We start from the raw sequence: 25,773 nt of genomic DNA on the forward strand, positions 1-25,773 counted from the left end.
AAGGAGCTTCTGGAAACATAGCTGTCGGTATAAATGCAAGAGAGAACTTGTCTGTTTGGTAGAAAGACTCCACTTTATGACCTTATCCAGGACAATCAAAAAGTAATGTCTAAGTGTAAAAACTCAACAACCAATCCAACAATTGAGCAAGATAGACATATGGATAAGGTGAGGGGACCTAATAGGCTGAAAGATGCTGAGGTGTAGATGGGATTATTAAAAACAAGTAAAGTAAAATATCTCATGAATCTGTTGTTGGTCCTATACAAATCTTTTTAAACACCACCTCTGGCTCATAAAAAGAGTCAATATTTGTGCCAATGACATTGGTGCGATAGCAGTGGTAGATGATTTGGGAGAATTTTCCAGAGAATTACATATCAACTAATCTAAAATACAGCAGCTTTTTCATGAAAAAAAAAGTGTATGCACATTAGTAGTAGGAATTCTAGAGAGTGCAATATTTTGTAAAGTATCGTGCTAAATGCACTGAAGAGGGAAATGGATCTGAATGTTATAATCATTTCAGAAATGAGCATCTCAGCCCACTGAGAAAGCTATAGCAGTATAAACAAAATGCCCAGCAGGCTCAAAGGACAAATATATGATTCATCATATGAAACTCCATTTACTGTTCAAAAGATCATACTTCAAGAAGGGTATTAAATTAGTTAAAGGAGAACAAAGAACGATTACAATAAAAATATCAGTGGGATGGAAGAAATAAGTTACGCAGGCAGCCTGTGTTCACAGCTTGCCTGAAAGAAGAGAAACAGAGACTGAGAGAGGAGGCATAATCTGGTGTCATGTGGTAATTAAGAAAAATGTAGAAACGCAGACTTGATAAGAAATAAGATGGGGAAAGCGTATAGTTTGAGTAGGCTATAAAGATGGAAGACCCATGGTGGAAATGAAGAGACACTTTACAAAGAAGGTCTTTATGCTACAAAGAGAGCTGACATAGTAGACTACACAATATGAAACAACAGGACGGACTAGCTATAGCATAGAGGATTAAAGTTGTGAGCTGTTAAACTACTTTGTGTGATGCAGGGTTTAATTCCCTCCGCCTTCATTTGCCTATTGTGTGACCTTAAGTAAATCAGTCAACCAGATAGTGTTTTGGGATAATTAGGAATTTGAGCTAGGCTCATTAATGATCTCCTTGACTGCATACCTAGTAACTACCTATGACCACTGCTAAGCTTCAGTCTCTGGCTGCATTCAGTACACCATAGCACTTTCTGCCATAGTTAAATTTGTTCAGTCATGTGCTTGTGTGTTAAACAGGTCTGACTCGAAGCAAATCATCATTTCCTTGCGTTTTGCATGGCATCCTGGAATGAGTAAAAAGCCTGCCCTTTTAGTGTTGTTTTCAAATTGAATAATGACTAGAAAGCCCTGTTTTAAATGCCGAGCAGTTTCCATGAGCTGCTTTGCAGTTCATTACTCATCAGCATCACTTCCAAATGCTGAAACATAGCATTTATCTGCTTAAAGAAATAACATACAAAAGATGTAATTTCATATTCAGTGTACAACATGGACAGTCTGTTACCAGGGATTCAGGAAATATGACACTAATGGAGCACTCCAACACAATGCATCGTTCACAGAATTCTGCTAATTTATAATTTTGTTTGTAGTATTATACATGGTGAAAATGTTATTAACTAAAAGAATGAAACAAAAACGGTAATTTTCTGCTGAAGCTTTTAAATGGCTAAGGTGCATTCACCTTTTTTGTGCAATCAGATGTATTATATAACACACTTTCAATGGAGACCTCATTAAAACAATCGGTAACAGTAACTGGTAAATTGAATGGCAAGTTTACAGTCACACCATAATTGACTCTGATAAGTTCAGCATGTGAAACTCTTTAACATGACACTTTTCCTCTAATTCTTTTAATTAGTAAATGTAGTTAACACCACAGTGTTTTATAGCACACACATTCACTCACCCCCCCCCCCTCCACTTCCCTTCCCCTCCTACACAAACCTTCTCCTCTCTTTCTGGGAAAAATAGATAATTAAGCAGGCAATAACCAGAGGTCCAATGTGACAAAATAATTGGCTTCACCGGTTAATTCTGACAGACTCCATGAAGCCTATGGTGTTATTAATGTACAGCACATTATACCCTGCCAATATTATCCTTCTGGACAGTTCAGCTTCTGTACATATCATAATTAGGATTAAACTGAAATTCTTGTTAGCCAGCAATGTTTAAATATAATGATATTAAGTCATGCAGATAGTATCATCATGTCTGCTGTCTTGGTCTGTTTTCTTTTAAATTATATTTTATTGCTTTTAACAATTGCGGCAGAAACTGCCTTATTCAAAATAATTAAAAACAATGAGAAACTTTGTAACCTGCTAGAACAGAAATGTAATGATTTAACTATTGCATTTCTCTCGTCAGATAGATGAATAGCATATCCACACCTAGAACTTTCATTAAGGACATCGGCAATGGCAGCTGCTCTAAAATTTAAAATTTCAGAAGATATTATTGAGCTCATTCTCCTCTTCCAGGTGCAAACTATCAGAATAGGCATGGATAATCTGGAAACTTCCTGGCTTTCAGAAATATCAGGCTTTTGCCTCTGAGCTTTACTTTCGCCATTCTAAAAGGAAACATGGGCATAAAGTGATATCACCTATAAAGATGCAAACTAAATTTCTGCTTATACTAGCCTGTTTAGTCTAGCAGCTTTTGGAGGTGCACATCTCTGTTTTAGATTACGGTTCTATTTTTGGCGTATTGTTTCCTGTTTTCTTTTTCAAAGTCTTTAGTCATACTTCTAAGGGGTACACAAAAAGTGAAAGGTCAGTGAGTCTTACCCTTTGTCATCAGCAGCTGATTGACACTCAGAATGACACTGAAAGATCTTTGTCATCTTGATATAGACATTAGACTTGAGGAAGAGTTAACAGGTTAGGTCAGTGATGTGTTTTCCTCACTTTCTCCCTTTTTCCAAGTTTGTGTGATCTCAGAATATATATATATATATATATATATATATATATATATATATATATAGTTTTGGGGTTTGGGAAGGCATATCACTTTTTGAGTACCAGTCTCCGAAAGCTTTAGATGTTTTCGGTATAACTAATTGCATGTTCACTAAATAAGATGCAATTATTCGTAGTAGACCCCAGTGAACCATTAGTTTGCAGACAAAATAGGTTTAGAGATAAAATGTACAATGCCAAGAGCAGATTGAGTGGTTATAGCCACCAATACAACAATTCACAGACAGTATGGCATTATGTATTCTACACAAGAATACACAAATACAGATGTGATATAATAACCTTTTACTGGCATAACATAGGTTTTGTAATTACTCAAGCTTTCAAGCTGGCATAAGCCCTTTGTCAAGTCATTAAGTGATTGATTACTTATAACTTCTGACTAAAGGCTCACTTCCCAAAGAAGTCTCTATTCTACTTGAAAATATTTCCACTGACACCTCTTTTGGATCTCAGTACATAACTCTAGTTCATATATCACTGCAGACATCATCTATGTCTTCCTCTTACCCACATACATAATCTATGTCTCACACAAAACATCATGCCACAGATTTGGAAAACTGCTCTAATTAAACCCTTCCCAAAGCAAACTAGCCCCAAGGATACCTCTTACTTCCACCTAATATGCATCCACCCAGTTCTCAGCAAACTTCTAGAAAAAATAGTCTTTATTCAACTCTGTCTATATATCCAGAAGTATCACCTGCTCTACTCCAAACAGCACAGATTCTGGCCTGGATGAAGTACTATGACACTATGGCAGCATTTTGGTCTGTAACAAATGGCATCCTGCAAAACCATAACAGTGGCCTCCTTCCTAACAGGTGCCCTATTTATAGACCTGAAAAAGGAATTGGTTGATATCGATGTGTGCACTACCCTGATAAATAACTCTAAATAAATCAATAAACATGTTCTCACTAGGAAAGTTTGTAGATTGTGATATTATTTGGGTAAGAAAGAGCAATGTCCCCAGCTCCTACTAGGATGTGATCTTCCAAGCTATGGAAGGCTACTGGAGCATTCTTCATCCCAAAATGCATCTTGTTGAACTCATATAATCCAAAAGGAGTCACACAAGCTGGCTTTAACATCACTGTGGGTGTTAGCGATACATGCTAGTAACTTTAAGTAAGGTAAATACTATTTATGTACTTTGACTTTCCAAGATGGCTGCGCACTGATCAACAGCTTAACTCCAGCTCCCCCAGTGTGAAAAAGAAAATTAAAGACAAGGTCCAGAAACTTGTCACTTTTAGTAAATGCAGATACTGGCTATAAGTACACTGCCTGGATGCAAACAAAGAAGAAAGTAAGAGTGCCTGAAAGAAAAATCAACTAGAAAAGATGAAGAAAAAACAAGAATACTGCAACTGTTCACCAAAAAGCAGTTCAAGCTCCAGCTTTGGTGTGAGACATGACTTCCAGTAATCTAAAGGATAAAAATAAGTGAAATATGCTCAGAGTTTATTAAAATAAATGAAAGACTGAAGGGGTATATAAACTCAAATAACCAAAGGCTGGAAAAAATGGAAGAACCAGTGGTCAAAAGGAAAAAAAAGACTGGCTGAGTATGAAACTGCTCAAGAAGAGGTGTTTAAAAATGGTAGAATTAGAGAACAGAGCGCATAGGGAAAATCTGAGATTTTCTGATGTACCAGAAAAACTAAAAGGAATAGACTGTATTGACTTTAAATAAGCAACTAGTGTGGTATTCCACAGCAGGAAATGTTAATTGAAAGGGCACACAGTGTGTATGCTCAAAACCTGGCCAAGAGAAAGGAGCCAAAACCTGTAAAAATACAATCCTACCAGCAGAAAGAGTAGATCCTGACAAAAGAGCGACTATTTAAAGCTGGAGACAGTAAAGAGTTTCTCTGGAAAATGATTATTCCTTGTACACCAGGCAGACGAGAAACAAATTTATTCAAGCAATCAGAGAATTTTGAGAGGCAGATGTGAGATTCAAGCTGCTGTGTTCAGCTGTCTTCAGAATATTTTTCCCCTGGAAGCCAAAATAATTTTTGATGCATAACAGGCTAATAAGGAAATAAACAAGTTTGTCTGACAAAAAGTGAGCCATCAATCAGAAAGTTTCTCTGCTTCTCATTCTTCTGATAATAAAGCACATGAAGAGATTTTGCCAGTGAACTCTTTTCCATTGTTCCAAAGGAAAATGTTTGAGAGACAGTGAAAAGCATAGGAATTGACTAGAAGAATTGGGAGCAGCTTGGAACTGAACCAGAGTGTGGAGCTGGGAGATGGAGGTGAACAAGAAGAAGACCAACAACAAGAAAATTAGTGAATAAATGTAATACTGCAAAGCATCAGTTGCATTTGTGAAACAAAGCTGTATAAGAAAAAGTGGAAAGAGTGGACTTTTACTGACTTTGTTAAACGTCTGAGGAAGTAAAAGACATTCTCCTCACTTCATCTGTCATTAATACTTGGAAGGACAATGAGAGAAAGGAAAGAGGAAGGAAAAAGATAACTGTAAGCAAAACAATTTCTGTTCTTAGTATTTCTATGAAACCTTTTGTGATATAATTTGCATATTTTAGAGCAAAGCATTTTAATTATTCTTGTATGTGATAAAGATACTAACATAAACAGATGCCTTTTTCTTTTTTTTTTCTTTTTTAGTCTCAAGAAATGTAGGCATTACAATGCAAAATGAGAAAAAAAGGTAAGACAAAAGCTTGTTTAAGTTAATAGGCCATAATCTTGGGCTGTTGAGGTGGGGATGTAGCGCAAAAGTACACAGCTCATAATAAATATAGAGCTGATATGTTTTCTCTTACTTTTGCATAGGTAAGTGTCTGAATTAAGATCCTTACCTTAATCTAACAACACATTTAAACAAGTAAATAAGAACACTGAATATAATGAAAGGTTTTCCTTTAGCAGTACATGTTTCAACTTGCCTTTAGAAGCCTGCAGCTGAGGACTGCATTTTCTCTCTTGACTTTCAATGAAGACAAGCTTATTATAGGACAATAAAAAGCCAGAATACTGGCTTCTTTAAGGCTAAAAGTTAATGTTTTTCTGAAAGCATGCAAGTTGTTTTTCACATCTGTGGGGGGAATAAAGATTAAAAAAGAATAGACAATTATTGTAAATAGAAGCACAAGCAATAACATATGTCTTAGCATGGATAATCTCAACTTTAGGTTAATTAAAGTCAGTGTTTCTAGCTGTCTATTGGGGACAATTCTTCTATCAGGAGGATTAAACTTCATTACTTGAAGATACATATTTTGTGTGTTTGTATTAAGTTAGGTTATGGGAGTTGCTTTTTTGTTTGAGGGTTTTCACTAAAACAAAAATCTTGTAAAATATGATGTAGGTTCCAATGTTAATCATAAGAAAAACACTTTAAAAATGGTCACTCTGCCAAGCATTAGTGGGTGCATGTATCACAAAAGCTGAAATATATGTTTAAAAAGTTGCCATGTATAACTGGTGGGAAGAATAACTTATTATAATAATGGAAACACTTTCTATATTATCTTGGAATGTGAATGGTCTCACAGGTATAGACAAAAAAGAAAAGTATCAATTATATTAAGAAATGCAGAGTGCAAAGACCATTGTAAAAGCAGACACATTTAGAAATAACTAAGTATGTGAATTTGATAAAGAAAGGATTTCTGGATGGATATTCAGCAGAATATTAGGGACAAAGGAAAAGAGGAATACTTAAATTAATTGCTAGAGGAGCTCCAATAGTGACAGAGGTGGATAAAAATGCAACTTTGTGATAGTAAGGGGGTTCTGGCAAGGGATGAGGATTATACTGGCATGTATTTATACTCCACCTAAAACTGCTATTATGCAGCTTAAAATATGGAAGAAATAATTAGCTTTCAGCAGGGAATATTACTTATAGTTGGGGACTGGAATTTGATTTGCAACAATTGGGATGTATCTGGGTGGCTTAGAAGGGAAATATAACAAAAGAAGGTATATTTCTGAAGAAATTTATGAAAATATTTGGTATGGAATATGTGAATTCAGTAGTAGAAACACTGAGAGAATTTACATATTATTCTCCAGTGTACAATAACTGGACTAGAATAAACAGAATTTATATTACATATGAACGTGTACATTTGAGTACTTTGATACACATCCAATAACTATGTCAGATCACACACCAATAATAAATAAGATAAAATGCAGGGTAATTGAAGGAAAGATGAGATACTGGCACTTCCCCACCTGCCTGTTAAAAAGAGAGGAATTTAAGGACTGGATAGTGGAAATTATCCGGGAGTTATTAGGGAAAATAGAAAGTACTCCAGAAGTTATAGCTGGTGAGTGGGATAAAATGAAAGTGGAGTTTAAAAGTAGAGAAGAAATAAAAGAAAAGAGATATGGTTAAGAAGTAATAAGAATTATTTAGAGGGGCTGACAAAGGTTAAAATATTACAGAATAAGAGGAATCTCACAAAACACAAAGAGGTGTAATTGCAGAGTGCTAAAGAGAAAATAAGGAAGTGCCTGGACAATATGTATAAGTTTAGAAATATTGCTGTTAAGCAACTGTCTTCTTATAACACCAGAGTGCAAAAACCTTTGGACAACAATTCAGACAACAGAAAGTAGAAAGGATTGTTGCCAAACTTAGGGAGGTTATAACAGGAAAAATAATCAGTGATCTTGTAGAAGTATTAAAGACATCTTGAACATTTTATGAAAAATTGTATAAAGTATAACGTGGGGAAATCAAAACAAACTGCAAATGGAAACATATTTATGGAAGACTTAAATATAGCCAAGGTTAGTGGTAGATCAGGCTCAACATTAAGCTTACTTTCATGTTGTGGAAAAATAATGGTAAAGGTAATATTGGATATGTTATTGTCAGAACTGGAAAGGTTGGGACTTGAAACCATACATCAGCATGCATAATAACCATAGATATTTTACCAGCTGTAACATGATGTTCTATAACCATATAATAATAGCTATGAATGAAAAAATGTGTTGTGATGTAATTTATATAAATTTAACTTCAGCATTTGACAAGGTCATACACAAAGCACTGATCAATAAATTAGAACAACTAGGTATTGGTGTACTGTTGATAAGATGGATAGCTGCATGACTCACAAATAGGACATGGAAAGTATCATACAATAACTGGACAGGTGAAATTAAAGGTTACAGTCAGTGTGTCCCATGGGGCAATGTCCTAGACCCATACTTGTTTAGATTGTAATTCGGATCTATCTTTTTCATCTAAGTTGCTCTACAGTCTGTATTCAGAAGACTTGAATTTGGGTAAACTGATTATGTGTATTACAGATCGAGCATGCCTGCTAAAGACCTAACTAAATTGACCATTTTGGGCACAGGAAACTAATATGTTGATAAATACATAAAAAAATTAAGCATATAAGATTTAAGAAACATACACTAAAAGGTGAATATTTAATACAGCACACACTGATCGAAACTATAGATTATGGGTAGATCTAGCTTTGAGATGTTCTAATCATATCAACCAATTAGTTAATGATAGTTATATAACTATAAGTTGTATAAAAAGATGTATAATATCTAGGAAATCAGAAATTATGAATTCATTGTCTGTTGCTTACATTAGACCCAAACGTGAGCATGGAATAACAATATAGAAACCTTGTAAGAAAACAAGCATAAGTAAACTGAAAGCAGTACAGTGCAAGTATACCAAGGGCATCCGTGGGTGTGAAAATTTAAGTCATTATGAAAGACTAAAATATCTGAACTTGTACAGTGTCTCATATAAACATTTAAAAGAGGGGACCTCATTCAGTTATATAGGGCATTTACAGACAACTACCTCTGGGAATGTCTGGTGTTATCAAAAAGTAGTAGAGAATCACCAGACAACCTATGTAGAAAATGTAAGAAGTGTACTAATTAGTACTCTGAGAGAACAGCTGATGCATGGAATAGATGCATGGAATAGACTAACAAATTACATTAAAGTAAGCATTAGTTTAGATATTTTTAAGAATAGCCTGGACATTTATTATGATGGACAATTGTTTTGGTATATTGGCAAGCTAGACGGGCATTAATGACCATGCCTGAAATATTTGTATGCATATATACTATTTTATATATATATATATATATATATATATATATATATATATATATATATGTGTGTGTGTGTGTGTGTGCGCGCGCACATGCGCACAATCTGCAGGATAGTCTTCAGTAATAAATGATATTCAGATGAAAGCTTGGAAGCTAGGAGGGAAGAAAGGATAAAGCTCTGGGAGGTTTTATTTAACAGTATTTTAAAAGGAGGGGAAGCGCCAACATCCTTGAAAAACTGTGGTGGCCATATTATGTAAAGAAGGTAAACACTGATTAGATCCAGCCTCATATAGGCCCATTTCAATTTTAAATCACGGTCATAAAGTATTTATATCTATAATGACTGAAAGAATGCATAAGGTATTGCCAAAATTAATAGATTTGGATTTATGTGGTTTTGTGGAAAGCGGGCAAAAATTTGATAACATTAACAAAATGTTGACGATCCAGAGGTAAGCAGAATGTAAGTAAATATTTCTGTCATTGGTGGGTCTAGATGCAGAGAAAGCATTCGACAAAGTAAGATGGGACGTTATGAGTAGGGTAATAGAAACATTTTCATTTCCTAATACAATAATAAGGTTAATTATTGAAATGTATGACATGACAGTGGCAAAAATCTAAGTGGGAGGGTTCCTCTCTGATAAGTTAGGTCTGAATAGAGGAACCAGGCAGGGGTGCCCTCTTTCTTCTTTGTTATTTGCTTTATATTTAGAACCATTGGCAAAGAAAATAAAGGACTCAGAAATTCAAGGATATAATTGGTATGGTATTCAAGAAAAGCTGACTTTATTTGCAGATGATATTATTTTGTACCTGATAAAGCCAGAAAAGGACATCTCAGTCTTGTAGAACATTCTAACATAGTTCCAGATTTTTTGGGATATAAAATTAATGAAAATAAAACAAAGTCTACAGCTGTAAACTATGTATTTACACATGAATTGATTCAGCGATATCCATATTTATGGGGAAATAATAAAATGAAGTATTTAGGGGTATGAGTTAAAAAGGACACTGTTATAGTAGCTAAGAATATATGGTAAGAGACTAAACAAAATATAACACAAAAACTGAGACACAGGAAACTCTTGCATATAGATATGGATAGCAAGATACAAGCAGTAAAAATGTCTTTAGTCCCTTTAATTTTATACAGATCAGGTGTATTTTTTGGGGTCTATATTAGATCACCGAACACTTAAAAAAGCGAACGGTGATTACAATTACGAACTGTCAGAACAGCGATTTTTTCCTAGAAAAAAATTGCTGTTCCAACAAAAAAATAAAAAATAAAACACTTTAAACATTACATTAAGTGGGGGGCTTTGCCCCCCACACCCCCCTACTTAAATATACCAACTGCGTGACTGCACTACAGTGCCAAAAACGGCAAAGTAATGAAGCGGCCAAGCAAATTCTTTCCCAAGGAAAGAATTCATTTAAAAGCCACTTCGATATTTTGCCGTTTCAGGCTTTTGAGTTCGACTAAGACACATTTGAAAGAATGCGTCTTCGGTCTTCTAATAGGGAACCATATTTTTCATCAACCAAAGAAAAGTTTTGGATGGTTATTAATAGAGTGTTGAAGGATTTTATCTTGGCAGGGAAGAGGGCAAGAGTCAAGTGGGATAAGTCAATCCTTCCAAAAGAACAAGATGGTTTAGGATTACCTGATTTAAAGGGATATTTTACGGCTGCAACATTAAGGCTCATATACATAACACTAGCAAAAAGCTTCAATTCAAACAGAAAGGGATAATAATGACACAGGAGGGAAATTCAAGTAATAAGGAGAGAGTGGGATTTTGGATGCAGCTCCTTAAGGAGAATAATAATAGTTATACAGAATATTATATTCATAAAGTAGCAGAAAGTATTTTAAGAGCTAAGCCAACATGAAAATGGAGAAAGGAGATTCTGCCAACAGGGATGACTGCAGTTAGGGGTACAGAGAATAGGCAAGAGGGGGCTATAATTTACTGGGAGAAGTTGGCAAAGGAACCAAGGTACTGGAAATAAATAATTAGAGAGGGAAAGGTAATAGAATGGGAAGCAGCAAAGAAACCATTTGGACTGCAGGCTACAGACTGCCTTCAATATCAGGGATTGATATCAGAGAATAGGCAAAGAGTAAGGGAAAGGGGGGAATCCTAAACAAAAGACCTGCACTAGCTGAGTTTTTAGTTGAATCTTAAACAGAAGCTGCTGTTAAAAAGTGATACTTAGTAGGACAAATAAAATATTAGACAATCAATCAGTGGAGATCAGAAAGGGTTGGGAAGAGAGTACACAAAAACAATGGGAGTATATATGTACGGCTCTCAAATATGCAACAAAGTCTAGAAAATTTAGGATTATTGCCTGCAAGTGTTTGCATAGGTACTTTTATACTGCAAGCAGACTCCAAAGAAATTTTCCTCAGGTAGATGGCAGATGTTGGAGGTGCAATGTGGGGAATAAAGAGGTACCTGCGAGCATATGTTTTTGGAGTGTACTGAGTTGGCAGATTAAAAAAAATCCCTGCAGAGTGCTCTACCAAGAATACTGCGTGAGCAAATTAGCATACGTAAGGAAATGATTTTTTGAGCTGGGATATAGGATCTGAATTGGCTAGACATAGTAAGGTCTTGTTAAGTTTAACTGTGGTGGCGGCCAAAAAACAATTACTAGAAAATGGAAATCAAAATCTAAACTAAGCTAGAAATGGGTTTTATTAAACTAAAGAGGAAGCATCTACAACGTCAACATTTTGAAGTTTGTATTGCTCACAAGATTATACCGAGGGGGCTGCAAGTTTTAAAGATGCCAACTACAGTACATTGTATCCAGATCTTTTATATAAATGGCAACAAATTAATATTGACACTAGTGTTCGGTATATTATGTCATTAAATGAGTACTTCCATCCTGAGGAAGAAGCTTTGAGAGCTAGCATTAAAGAACAACAATGTTTCATTATCGAAACTTATCCAAAGGTAGTGGTTGACAAACATGTTGAGAGACTGTTGGACAATGTGTATCTGTTTGAAAAGAAATTGATGGAGCAGAAGTAGAATAAGATTCGAAGGGACACTATCAATTTTAAGAATGGTCAAGTCTTCACTTGGCCCAAGACTGTTTTTGAGAAAAATGGACATGGGAGATTAGAACATAATAACTTTAAAATTAAGAATGATTTGCATGTGAAATGTAATGAAAGGAATAATTTTAATGTTGAAACTAACAACAGAGATGACCGAATAGGTAGTGATACCAGTAATGTTGTTGTAACTACAGCAATTGTCCATAATGAGGATGGAATGAATGATATATTGTTAACACCTATGTCTTCCTCGGATAGAGGAGGTGATAATGGTAATTTATTAGCTACTCAAACAGATACGACCATAGGCTCTAAACAGCATATCAGTATTTCTGATGGGATGGTTAGGAATGAGGTATCAGTAAGAAGGAAGAGTAAGAGTAATCTAGGAATTGATTCTGATGGATCAGTGGGCCCTACCCCTTTCCCCATTTCAGTGTTCCGTAGAGGAGCGAGGGACAGATCCATGAGCAGGGGGAGGCAGAAAAAGAGGATGGTAGACGAGGATTATGTGGGACCCACCTTGAAAAAGATGTGGGAAAAGACCACAAGTCGTTGATATGGAATATTTCCAATAGACAGTTAACACAGGACGAAATTGATGTTTTAGAGAAAGGGTTAACTTTTATTCCCTCTGCTAAGAGTGATATAACTGACTCAATAATGGATGTTAAGTTATTTGCCCGTAACGTACAGTTGAAATTGGAGTTTGGCAATGCTCCATTGACCAACTCGAGAAAAAACATTGGTAAACCCAGTACGTATGTACCCATTCTTCATCCTTTGTTAGATGCTTTCTCAAAATTGGTAGAGGAAGATTTGTATAGACACGATATGAACAACAAACAAAGGAGGTGGTATGGCAACTTACTTCCCAAACAGAGAGTTGCTTTGAAAGTACTTAGGAATGACCTTAATATAGTCATTAGACCGGCTGATAAAGGAGGTCCTGTTGTTATTATGGATAGATGCAGCTATGTGTCTAGCATGGAGCATATGCTTAGTGATCCTCAGTTTTATTGCCTCGTTACACCTAACCAACTATGTAGAATTATTAAAAAAGTATCAGACTTAATATTAGGTCTTTTGTACAGCAATATGATTACTGAACAGCTGTATAACTTCTTTGTAGTTGATCATCCATTAATACCTAGCATACAAGGTATGCCCAAAATACATAAACATGCTACTCACCCACCTATGAGACCTATCGTTGCTGGGAGAGGCTGGGTTACGGAACCAGTATCTTTATATCTAGAATCTAAACTCTTTAGTTAATAAGTACTCATATATATTAAAGAATACTAAACAGTTTTTATTGATGTTGTACAATAGGATGTCGAGATTGCCTGTTAACCTATCATATTGGTTGGTCTCCTTGGATGTCCAATCCTTATTTACTGTCATTCCTAATGGTGAGGGGACTGAATGCATCTGAAGGTGTTTACAGGACGATCAGGGCTCACATGGATTATCTATAGACACAATATGTGAGTTATTACGACTTGTGTTGACTAACAACATTTTTTCCTTTAATAATAAAATCTACAGTCAGAGGGATGGCGTGGCTATGGGCACTTCTTGTGCCAATAGCTGGGCCAACCTAGTTATGGCTGACTGGGAAAAACAATGTCTTTTCACTATGGAACAGTTCCAGAAATGGGTAGTGTTCTATGTACGTTTTGTGGATGACCTTTTTTTGGTATGGACTGCTAGTGAAAGTGACCTGTCGAATTTCTTGGACCAGATTAATTTATGTAGATCTTATTTAAAATTTACCATGACAGCATCTAGAACCATGGTACCATATTTAGATGTATTCGGTGAGAGACTCCCTGATGGTTTACTAAATACGGGGGTAAACAGGAAAAGTTGTTATAGAAATTCTCTCCTACATAGGACTAGTATGCATCCTAGATTTGTATTTAATAATATAGTGAGAGGATAGGCCATGCGAGTCTCATGACTTAATTCAACAGAAACTGGTTTCTATAATGAATTAACCAGCCTACAGCAAAAAATATGTGATAAGTCCTATAGTCTGCAGAAAATAAAAGGATTTTTGGGGGTTGATGTCCTAAGAAATGACAGGGCATCACCATACCTTGCAGCTAGTAATGAGGCTGTTAATGAAGGAGAAAATATGATTACAACATCAGTGAAGTATGAACAGAGAACTAGTTTTTCTGTTTATTATACTCAGGATGTTGGAACTATTAAGAACATTTATCAGAAACACTGGGACTTACTAACAGTTGACCCGAATATCTATGATATAGTGGGTCAGACACCAAGGTTTACATATAGGAATCATCTTAATTTATATAGGATCCTGTGTGGTCCAGGTAGACTTAATAATTATTATGTTAACAATTTTAATGCTGGCAACACTATTCCATGTCAGAAATGCAACTATTGTTCTCAGATAGATAGTACAGCGATGTTTATACATCCTGTTATGCAACGTTGTTTTTATTTTTAGCCTAAGGCCAATTGTGAAACTGAACATATTGTCTATCTTGCTACCTGTAGGTCATGCCCAGCTTTTTATGTGGGCAAAACCGACAGGAGATTAAAAGATAGAATTAGGGAACATCAGTATAATATCCGGATTAAGTCCGAGAGAAATGCGTTATCAAGACATGTCTTGGAAACGTCTGCTGAACATATTTTTAAGTTTTTAGTTGTACAAGTGAATCAATCCACTATCAGAAGAGGTGATGTGATGAACAACACTGAACAGATTGAAACTAAATGGATAATTAGGTTAAGAGCAGATCGGGCACCCGGGTTGAATGAAAGGGTGCTCTTAAAATCTATGTTGAAGGGAAGGAAACTTAGAGTTTGATGTGTAGTGGGATAGTTGGGTTATTATTCATGCTGTGCTCCATGCATTTATACTTTTTTATACACTTTGTCTTTTATGAATGCATTTTCCTCTGTTATATATGTGTTGCAGTAATAAGTTAGTGGCTTTTAGTAAATAGATTGTGTTGCTATACATACCATATTTAGTATATGTATTTTTATGGAAATATATATTGTTTTTACCGTGCATAATTAATTCGATGAAGTATGTGCGTATCTTATTTGTTAATTAATTCATAGGATGTGATGTCACTATGAATAGAGTATTTATTTGACACTTTGAACCTGCAGTTTTCTTTGGCTTGAAGAAGCCCAGTCGGGTGAAAGTGCTTGCTGAGTTTGTATATATATATATGACCAATAAATAGAGTTTTTTATGCTTTGAATTTGCATTGTTCTTGGTGAAGTGAAAACTGCCTGATTTCCCTCCGAATTTACTGGGAATTGTGTATGTGGACTGTATCGCTTTGCAGACCTATATTCCTGTGCTTGTGTTTTACATTTTTTATTTGGATACACAGGAATTCAGACTGTTGGGCGGCAGCCTTTGACATTACATTGACTATTTTTATTGCTTGCTGCCCTAGAGTCATGGCGGAGCCAGTCGCACACAACATTGAGTTACCTTATAATCCTTCTAACAGTCTGAGTCTTAACAGATTTGAAAGTTGTGTATCTGGTGAAGAGAACCCGTTACTTGCATATGGCGCGGTATGCAATTTTACGGATGATCCGACCGTTGAAGCCCATTGCAGTGGCTTGTCTACGTTGATGAACCAGCTAGAAATGGATTTTATTAAACTAAAGAGGATGCAAATACAATGTCAACATTTTGAAGTTTGTATTGCTCACAAGATTATACCGAGGGGGCTGCGAGTTTTAAAGATGCCAACTACAGGTACATTGTATCTAGATCTTTTATATAAATGGCAACAAATTAATATTGACACTAGTGTTCAGTACATGATGTTATTAAATGAGTACTTCCACCCTGAGGAAGAAGCTTTGAGAGCTAGCATTAAAGAACAACAATGTTTCATTATCGAAACTTATCCAAAGGTAGTGGTTGACAAAAGTGTTGAGAGACTGTTGGACAATGTGTATCTGTTTGAAAAGAAATTGATGGAGCAGAAGCAGAATAACATTCGAAGGGACACTATCAGTTTTAAGAATGGTCAAGTCTTCACTTGGCCCAAGACTGTTTTTGAGAAAAATGGACATGTGAGATTAGCGCATAATAACTCTAAAATTAAGAATGATTTACAAGTGAAATGCAATGAAAGGAATAATTTTAATGTTGAAACTAATAACAGAGATGACCGAATAGGTAGTGATACCAGTAATGTTGTTGTAACTACAGCGATTGTCCATAATGAGGATAGAATGAATGATATATTGTTAACACCTATGTCTTCCTCGGATAGAGGAGGTGATAATGGTAATTTATTAGCTACTCAAACAGATACAACCATCGGCTCTAAACAGCATATTAGTATTTCTGATGGGATGGTTAGGAATGAGGTATCAGTAAGAAGGAAGACTAAAAGTAATCTAGGGATTGATTCTGATGGATCAGTGGGCCCTACCCCTTTCCCCATTTCAGTGTTCCGGAGAGGAGGGAGGGACAGATCCATGAGCAGGGGGAGGCAGAAAAGGAGGATGGTAAATGAGGATTATGTGGGACCCACCTTGAAAAAGATGTGGGAAAAGACCACAAGTCGTTGATATGGAATATTTCCAATAGACAGTTAACACAGGATGAAATTGATGTTTTAGAGAAAGGGTTAACTTTAATTCCCTCTGCTAAGAGTGATATAACTGACTCAATAATGGATGTTAAGTTATTTTCCCGTAATGTACAGTTGAAATTGGAGTTTGGCAATGCTCGGTTGACCAACTTGAGAAAAAACATTGGTAAACCCAGTACGTATGTACCCATTCTTCATCCTTTGTTAGATGCTTTCTCAAAATTGGTAGAAAAAGATTTGTATAGACACGATATGAACAACAAACAAAGGAGGTGGTATGGCAACTTACTTCCCAAACAGAGAGTTGCTTTGAAAGTACTTAGGAATGACCTTAATATAGTCATTAGACAGGCTGATAAAGGAGGTCCTGTTGTTATCATGGATAGATGCAGCTATGTGTCTAGCATGGAGCATATGCTTAGTGATCCTCAGTTGTATTGCCTCGTTACACCTAACCAACTATGTAGAATTATTAAAAAAGTATCAGACTTAATATTAGGTCTTTTGTACAGCAATATGATTACTGAACAGCTGTATAACTTCTTTGTAGGTGATCAACCATTAATACCTAGCATACAATGTATGCCCAAAATACATAAACATGCTACTCACCCACCTATGAGACCTATCGTTGCTGGGAGAGGCTGGGTTACGGAACCAGTATCTTTATATCTAGAATCTAAACTCAGGCCAATAGTTAATAAGCACTCATATATATTAAAGGATACGAAACAGTTTTTATTGATGTTGTACAATAGGATGTCGAGATTGCCTGTTAACCTATCATATTGGTTGGTCTCCTTGGATGTCCAATCCTTATTTACTGTCATTCCTAATGGTGAGGGGATGGAATGCATCGGAAGGTGTTTACAGGACGATCAGGGCTCACATGGATTATCTATAGACACAATATGTGAGTTATTACGACTTGTGTTGACTAACAACATTTTTTCCTTTAATAATAAAATCTACAGTCAGAGGGATGGCGTGGCTATGGGCACTTCTTGTGCCAATAGCTACGCCAACCTAGTTATGGCTGACTGGGAAAAACAATTTCTTTTCACTATGGAACAGTTCCAGAAATGGGTAGTGTTCTATGTGTGTTTTGTGGATGACCTTTTTTTGGTATGGACTGCTAGTGAAAGTAACCTGTTGAATTTTTTGGACCAGATTAATTTATGTAGATCTTATTTAAAATTTACCATGACAGCATCTAGAACCATGGTACCATATTTAGATGTATTCGTTGAGAGACTCCCTGATGGTTTACTAAATACGGGGGTAAACAGGAAAAGTTGTTATAGAAATTCTCTCCTACATAGGACTAGTATGCATCCTAGATTTGTATTTAATAATATAGTGAGAGGACAGGCCATGTGAGTCTCACGACTTAATTCAACAGAAACTGGTTTCTATAATGAATTAACCAGCCTACAGCAAAAATTATGTGATAGGTCCTATAGTCTGCAGGAAATAGAAGAAGGATTTTTGGGGGTTGATGTCCTAAGAAATGACAGGGCATCACCATACTTTGCAGCTAGTAATGAGACCATTAATGAAGGAGAAAATATGATTGCAACATCAGTGAAGTATGAACAGGGAACTAGTGTTTCTGTTTATTATACTCAGGATGTTGGAACTATTAAGAACATTTATCAGAAACACTGGGACTTATTAACAGTTGACCCGAGTATCTATGATATAGTGGGTCAGACACCAAGGTTTACATATAGGAATCGTCTTAATTTATATAGAATCCTGTGTGGTCCAGGTAGACTTAATAATTATTATGTTAACAATTTTAATGCTGGCAACACTATTCCATGTCAGAAATGCAACTATTGTTCTCAGATAGATAGTACAGCGATGTTTATACATCCTGTTACGCAACGTTGTTTTTACTTTCAGCCTAAGGCCAATTGTGAAACTGAACATATTGTCTATCTTGCTACCTGTAGGTCATATCCAGCTTTTTATGTGGGCAAGACCAACAGGAGATTAAAAGATAGAATTAGGGAACATCAGTATAATATCCGGATTAAGTCCGAGAGAAATGCATTATCAAGACATGTCTTGGAAATGTCTGCTGAACATATTTTTAAGTTTTTAGTTGTACAAGTGAATCAACCCACTATCAGAAGAGGTGATGTGATGAACAACACTGAACAGATTGAAACTAAATGGATAATTAGGTTAAGAGCAGATCGGGCACCTGGGTTGAATGAAAGGGTGCCCTTTAAACCTATGTTGAAGGGAAGGAAACTTGAGTTTGGTGTGTAGTGGGATAGTTGGATTATTATTCACACTGTGCTCCATGCATTTATACTTTTTTATACACTTTGTCTTTTATGAATGCATTTTCCTCTGTTATATATGTGTTGCAGTAATAAGTTAGTGGCTTTTAGTAAATAGATTGTGTTGCTATACATACCATATTTAGTATATGTATTTTTATGGAAATATATATTGTTTTTACCATGCATAATTCATTTGATGAAGTATGTGCATTGTTAATTAATTCATAGGATGTGATGTCACTATGAATAGAGTATTTATTGGACACTTTGAACCTGCAGTTTTTTTGGCTTGAAGAAGCCCAGTCGGGTGAAAGCGCTTGCCGAGTTTGTATATATATGACCAATAAATAGTTTTTTATGCTTCGAATTTGCATTTTTCTTGGTGAAGTGAAAACTGCCTGATTTCCCTCCGAATTTACTGGGAATTGTGTATGTGGACTGCATTGCTTTGCCGACCTATATTCATGTGCTTGTGTTTTACATTTTTTATTTTGATACACAGGAATTCCAACTGTTGGGCGGCAGCCTTTGACATTACACTAAACTAACCATACTTGAAGCAGTGAATGTTTTAACAGAGATAAAAGAGCAGGAAATGGGATCTTTAGAAAAAGGTAGGAGTAAATTAAATAAAAAATTGGAAACTGTGGGAACAGCGCATGCAGAAAAATGTTTGAAGGAGAAGGAATGAGGTTTAAGAGAAGGCAGTAATTAAACAATGTGTGTAATGATGGATTGATGATATTGTATATAACAATAGATGTGATGTATAATATTTGTAAATATGGATTTTTTAATATGGTTTGATTACTTTAATATAAATGTAAGTTTACCTGTCACAAGTGACAATTTATTAAAGTTGTTAATAATAGTTATATACTTCACCCTACCCAGCTACTTTAATGCTTCATCTTTCCTCAGCACTAGATATGCATCTGACTCTGAGTGACTATTCTACTTTCTGTAGTTTATACAGAACCTAGTGCTGACATCTCTGTCTGGCACCAGCAGCACTGGTGAGGCTGTTGAACTGTTGAACTTCTGGATTACCGCCAGATCCACCACCTCCTGCAGATCCATTGCCAATATTTTCATAACCCACTCAGGCAAACTAAAAGGGCCCTGTGTCCACATGACACTCCATCATGTGGGTACACCTTGGATTATCAGTAATCATTCCCTAAAACTCCTGTTGCACAATATAGATCTCTTGACCATAGGTAGGAGATAGCAGCTAGGAAAGGCTATCTTGTTCAAAGAGGTCTCAGATCAAGCCTTATTGAGAAGATCCACTAGATGATACCCCACTGATTTCTCTTTACATTATCAGCAGAAATTGAGCACCAGTGTCTGTGAAATGGTACAACTTCATTGTGTTAACATGGTAGGATTGATGCTTCTGCTTCCTACCTGGAAACACTAGCACATAGTTATCATCACTTATCTTTCTCACAATGGAGAAAGGACCCATGCATGCTGCCTGCACTTTATTGTGTTTAACAGTAATACGCATCACCATTTTCAGGCCCAACAGAATACTCTTTGGCTCTGGTCATATCAGAACTTGGGTCACTGTTGTGCTGGTGTTAGATGCTCTTATGTCATCCCCATGAGATCCCTAAACCTGGTCCTAAAGTTTAAGACATATTCCACTACAGATTATTTTTGGGAGTGATAGTCAGCCTCCCATTCATCATGGATTAAAGCTAGGGAGCCTATTACCTTGTGAAAATAAAATGCAAAATGTAAAAATCCCATGGATTCCTGAGGCACCTACAAACAGAAGATGGCACAGGTACTTCTCCCACCCCTGCTTGAACTAATCTCTGAAGGCTTTCAACATGGTCTTTACTGTACTGTTCAATCTGTTGATCAGACCACTGGCCTGTGGATGGTAACAGGTATTCTTTAATTGTTCCCCCCTACAATACTTACATAAACCAGTCAGCAGGTCTGATGCAAAATGTGCACAACCATCTGTCAGCATTTCCCTTGGGGACCCTACCCTGCTAATAATTTTCTAAGAGAGGTTTTGCCATCTTCTTTGCTTTAACAGTGGGCAAAATCACAGACTCAGGGTATCTAGTAGCATGGTCTACCCCACCAGGATGTGTCTGTTATCTGTGGAGCTTGGATTACTACCAGGATCCACGGTGCCCATAGCTCATCTTTAAGATGGGTCCTTAATAATAGGTAAGGACATCAGGATAGCTTTAGCCCGAGCCTTCCCAGCCTTCTGGCATGCTTCACATGTCATGCATTACACATTTACATCCTTTGCAAAATCTAGTCAGCAGAAATTCTGCATAAGTCTAGTTTTTATACACTTTATGCACACACAGTATAATTATCATAGGCTATAACCAGGTGTTCATTGATAGGTGCTTTGTACTACCAGCTGCTAAATCACTTCTCCCCCTAGCCATCCATCAGGTTTCCATTCTCGGGACAATAACTCTTTCTCCCAGTATATAGGTTCCCCCTGCCCTTGAGAATCAGCACCCTCCTTGTCTGCCTCCCTGAATTTCTGTAAAGGAGACTAGGGCAGCGGGGCTGTCTGAACTCCTTTACTGTAGCCTTCTCAAACTCTCCATCCAAAGGAAGTCTGATACTTCACAGTTTTTCCTAACTTTTAAACCTTTTGATCTAAAATTCTAAAAAAATCTAATGACAACCAAAGATGTGAATTCTTGAGTCACACCACTGGTACCGAATATGTAGTACAAAGGGCCTATCAATGGACACCTACACATATTTCATTTGTGACTCTCATTCCAAAACCCTCCCTAAATGACCCTATTACTTCTAGACATATACTTATGTTTCTTGTTTCTTACTTCCCTATTTCCATTTAATTTTTAGCTGCATTCCCAACTATTTTCCCCCTCCCATAATATTTTGCACCATATCCAGTCATAATGTCAACCCTCCCTAAAAGTACCTATCTATTTTATATTGTATCTTTTACTTTTCCCAAATAAACCCTCATTTCTTCTTATTTTGACTACATCAATATATTCTATACCCTTTCATACTGCTCTGTTCCTTACAGTCCAGAGAAGATACCAGGACAACATAACTCTCTTCTTTTATAGAAAATACGTCTCACATTCCTTATCCTCTACCAGTTTTCAGAATCTAGCATGACTAAATCCCCTACTGCCCTACAACTTCTAGTTTCCTTCTTCATTGCTACTTCCCCACTACCTGACATCTATAAAATACAGATTCCTGCACTTAATTATGCTAGTCTTCAGCTTATCCTCTATTCTTCTCCTCTTACTGTGCCGTCTTTCATCCTACCATGTCTCAATAATACCTCTCAACATCTCTCCATTTCTGCCCAACCACCTATCCATACTTCCTATTTACACTCTACACACATTGCACCAAACCTGTTTAATATTGCTCCTCACCTTTATTCCAAATATAGGCTAATAAACTGCACTTCAGCTCGCACCAAAACAAAATTAAGTGCAAGTATCCTCTCCAAAAAACAAATATGGATAATTCCCCAATATACTAAAATCCTTATAGGAGGAACTATGCACCCTAATCCTGGCCCTGACTATCACAATGAACACAAAGATAATTCTCTCCCATACACTTCTTTTAACCCAACAACAGCCAGTCTCCAACCCGGGTGATCTAATTTTTGCTGCAATAAATGTTAGAACCATAAGAAATAAAGCTACTGTACTACATGCCTGGATTACCCAACATAAGTCTGATATTCTCACTGTAACTGAAACTTGGCTTAAACCCAGCATAAACATCTCTGAAGTTATACCTCCTGGCTATAATATCATCTCTAACGACTGTATAAAGAGGAATGGTGGTAGTATTGCTTTAATATTTCCCAACACCTACCACATTTCCCATTACAGCAAACAAATACCAAAATTCACTTCAGCAAAGCTTCTTACTGATTTCTTCAAAATAAACAATTATAAACAAATATGGATTACTGTCCTTTACATCCCTCATGGCGACAATACATGTATACTTGATGATATCCTACATTAAATATCCATAACATTTCCACAAGAAAAAAACTACTAGGTAATCTGAATGTCAGTTGGTTGGACATAAACTCTACACCTTACTGAACTAGAATAGTCCAGTCTTCAGAGTTTGCTGATCTCTGGGCTTTGGCTTGGTTCCTGTGCTATTCCATATCCTTATTTGGATAAAGGGAAGCTTCTTTGTTCACCAGTGGGAGTGGGGATACTGAGCCGCCTATTTGTCCCTAGAGCAGTGGTTCCAGCCAGAAACTTGTAGTCTATTGGCCATTTTGGGTCAATTCCTAGGTCTTTTCAACCCCCTGCTATAAAGCCCGCTTTAGCGCGCTTTGGCGTGATTTAGCGTGGAGTTGCCCATAGAGCACCATCGGGCAGCGCCGGTTAAACTATTTCTGGCTCCATAAAGTCTGCTCTTCAATTTTTCCCTTAGAACTTCTCTACTTGCAATCTAAACAGTCTATTCTCTATCTCAATAGCTCAGCACTTGCTCCTAAAGCATTTTTATATAGGTAAAGTACTTGTATACTAAACAAAGTACTACATTAGCCTAGAATCCCCTTGAGTACCCATTTCCCTATAGGTCCCTTCTGACTCAGTTACACAGCAAACTTTTTCACTTTTTCTAGCATGTCGAAGGGTCAGTTGCTAGCGTCCTCTCCTGTTCAGCTGGTGAATCTGGGCATCTTGAGGCAATGTTACAATTGCCTCATGTACACAGACAACCCACTCCTTCTCCCACAAAACACAAATACATGTGAGAGATGCAACTATATAGCCAAACTGGAGGCTGAGCTCTCTCAACTCAGGACTGGCAAGACCAGACAGGAGGAGAAGGAAACCACGCACACCACAAACCCAGTTTCACATAGAACTATCACAACTGCAAAACAAACACATAAACACACAAAGACATACTCGGAGGCACTGATCAAAAATCTACCAAAACTCCAGAGGCCTCCAAAGCAGACACCCAAGCAAATGCCACCTCAAGACATAAGACATGCAACACATAGTTCTCAAAGTCAGTGTGCTAAACAGTCACAGCCCTTAAGGCCAAACACAATGCCAGACACACTTGTTATAGGTGACTCCATAGTCAGACACACTGACGTCCCACTCACCAGACTGAACAAGGAAAAGATCACAGTAAGCTGCCTGTCAGGTGCTAGAATCCGCCACATAACACAAGCACTCAGGTCACTCCACAGCAAGTACAAGTATGACTCAGTCATTGTCCATGCCGGTGTGAACGACCTGAGACGTACCTCCCTGGACTACATGAAAAGAGACATAGAGGAGCTCTCAGATTATGTAGCCCAACCCTGAGCAGTATCCTACCCTCACCAAGAATGATGCCACAATACAGAGACAAAATGATCAGCTTTAATAATTGGCTTAATTACTGGTGTCATTCTAAGGGGATCCAATGTCTGTCTGCCTGGGATGACATGCTTGACAAGCCACGCTGCTTCACAAGGGATGGCTTGCACCTGTCACCCCTGGGCTTCCAGATATTGGTAAAGGCTCTTGCCACCCCCATAGTGCCTTTTTTAGGCAAGGCTCAAATGATAAACCTACCGCCCTAGAAAACAAAAATGGAGAAAAACTAAGGGTAATACTGCTCAATGCCAGAAGTCTAAACCTCAAGATGCACGCCCTCGAAGCCCTCCTCAGTATGGAGAACATCGATGTTTGTGCTGTGACTGAAACCTGGTTCAAGGCTCCTGAGAGCACCCCAGCACTATCAGGTTATACCTCATATCATGCGTTCCGGCCCCAAAATCCGGACGAACTACAAAAGGAGGAGTATCCATATTCATAAAGGATACCCACACCTACAGGTTAGTGGCAACGCACGAAGCATCGGAGACCATCCAGGTGCAATTAACCATAGGTAAAACTGCCCTACAGTTTGTAACATGCTACAGACCACCTTCTCAAACTCAGGAAACCCACACAGCCTTCCTGAAGACACTGGAGAGTATAAATGTCTCTCCAAACACCATCATATTGGGTGACTTCAACTACCCAAACATAGACTGGGAACATTACTCAAGCCCCAACACCCTAGCCCAAAGGTTCCTTGAGTTCATAAACTCAAATGCTATGGAGCAACTAGTAACCATTCCCACAAGAGGAGAAAATATACTAGACCTGATCATCACAAACATGGGGACAAAATGCTCCACACCGGAAGTATATCCCTCATTGGTGAGATCAGACCATAAATTAATCTCACTGGAGATCCACATCCTGCCCCCACCCCCAGCAAAAAAGACCACAGTGAAGAACTTCTCAAAAGCAAACTTCACACCTCTTAAGACTGGAGTGGTATCCTTCAAGGCCCCCGAGCCAGTGGAAACCACAACCCACGCTGCTGAAACCCTTACAAATGCCTTCTACGAGCACCTCCAGGAATGTATGGATCAAGCAATCCCTAATAAAAATCAAGACCTTTTCCACCAAAGGCAGGCACCCGGTCTGGTGGACTCCAGCCATAAACAAACTCTACAACAAGAGGAGAAAGCTACTACATGACAGAGCAAAATCCCTAAATGGGAAGGCATCTCTGATCAATACTAGCAAAAAACTACGAACACTCATAAA

General features: G+C 37.2%; 1 pseudogene; it reads right to left on the reverse strand.

Annotated features, from left to right (window-relative positions):
• Positions 1-15,692, reverse strand: part of LOC122816170 — a 61,899-nt pseudogene extending 46,207 nt beyond the window's left edge.
• Positions 15,693-25,773: the final 10,081 nt, after the last annotated feature.

The sequence above is a fragment of the Protopterus annectens genome, chromosome 12.part0, assembly GCF_019279795.1.
Source record: "Protopterus annectens isolate FY-2018-M chromosome 12.part0, PAN1.0, whole genome shotgun sequence".
In the NCBI taxonomy this organism is placed as follows: domain Eukaryota; kingdom Metazoa; phylum Chordata; order Ceratodontiformes; family Protopteridae; genus Protopterus; species Protopterus annectens.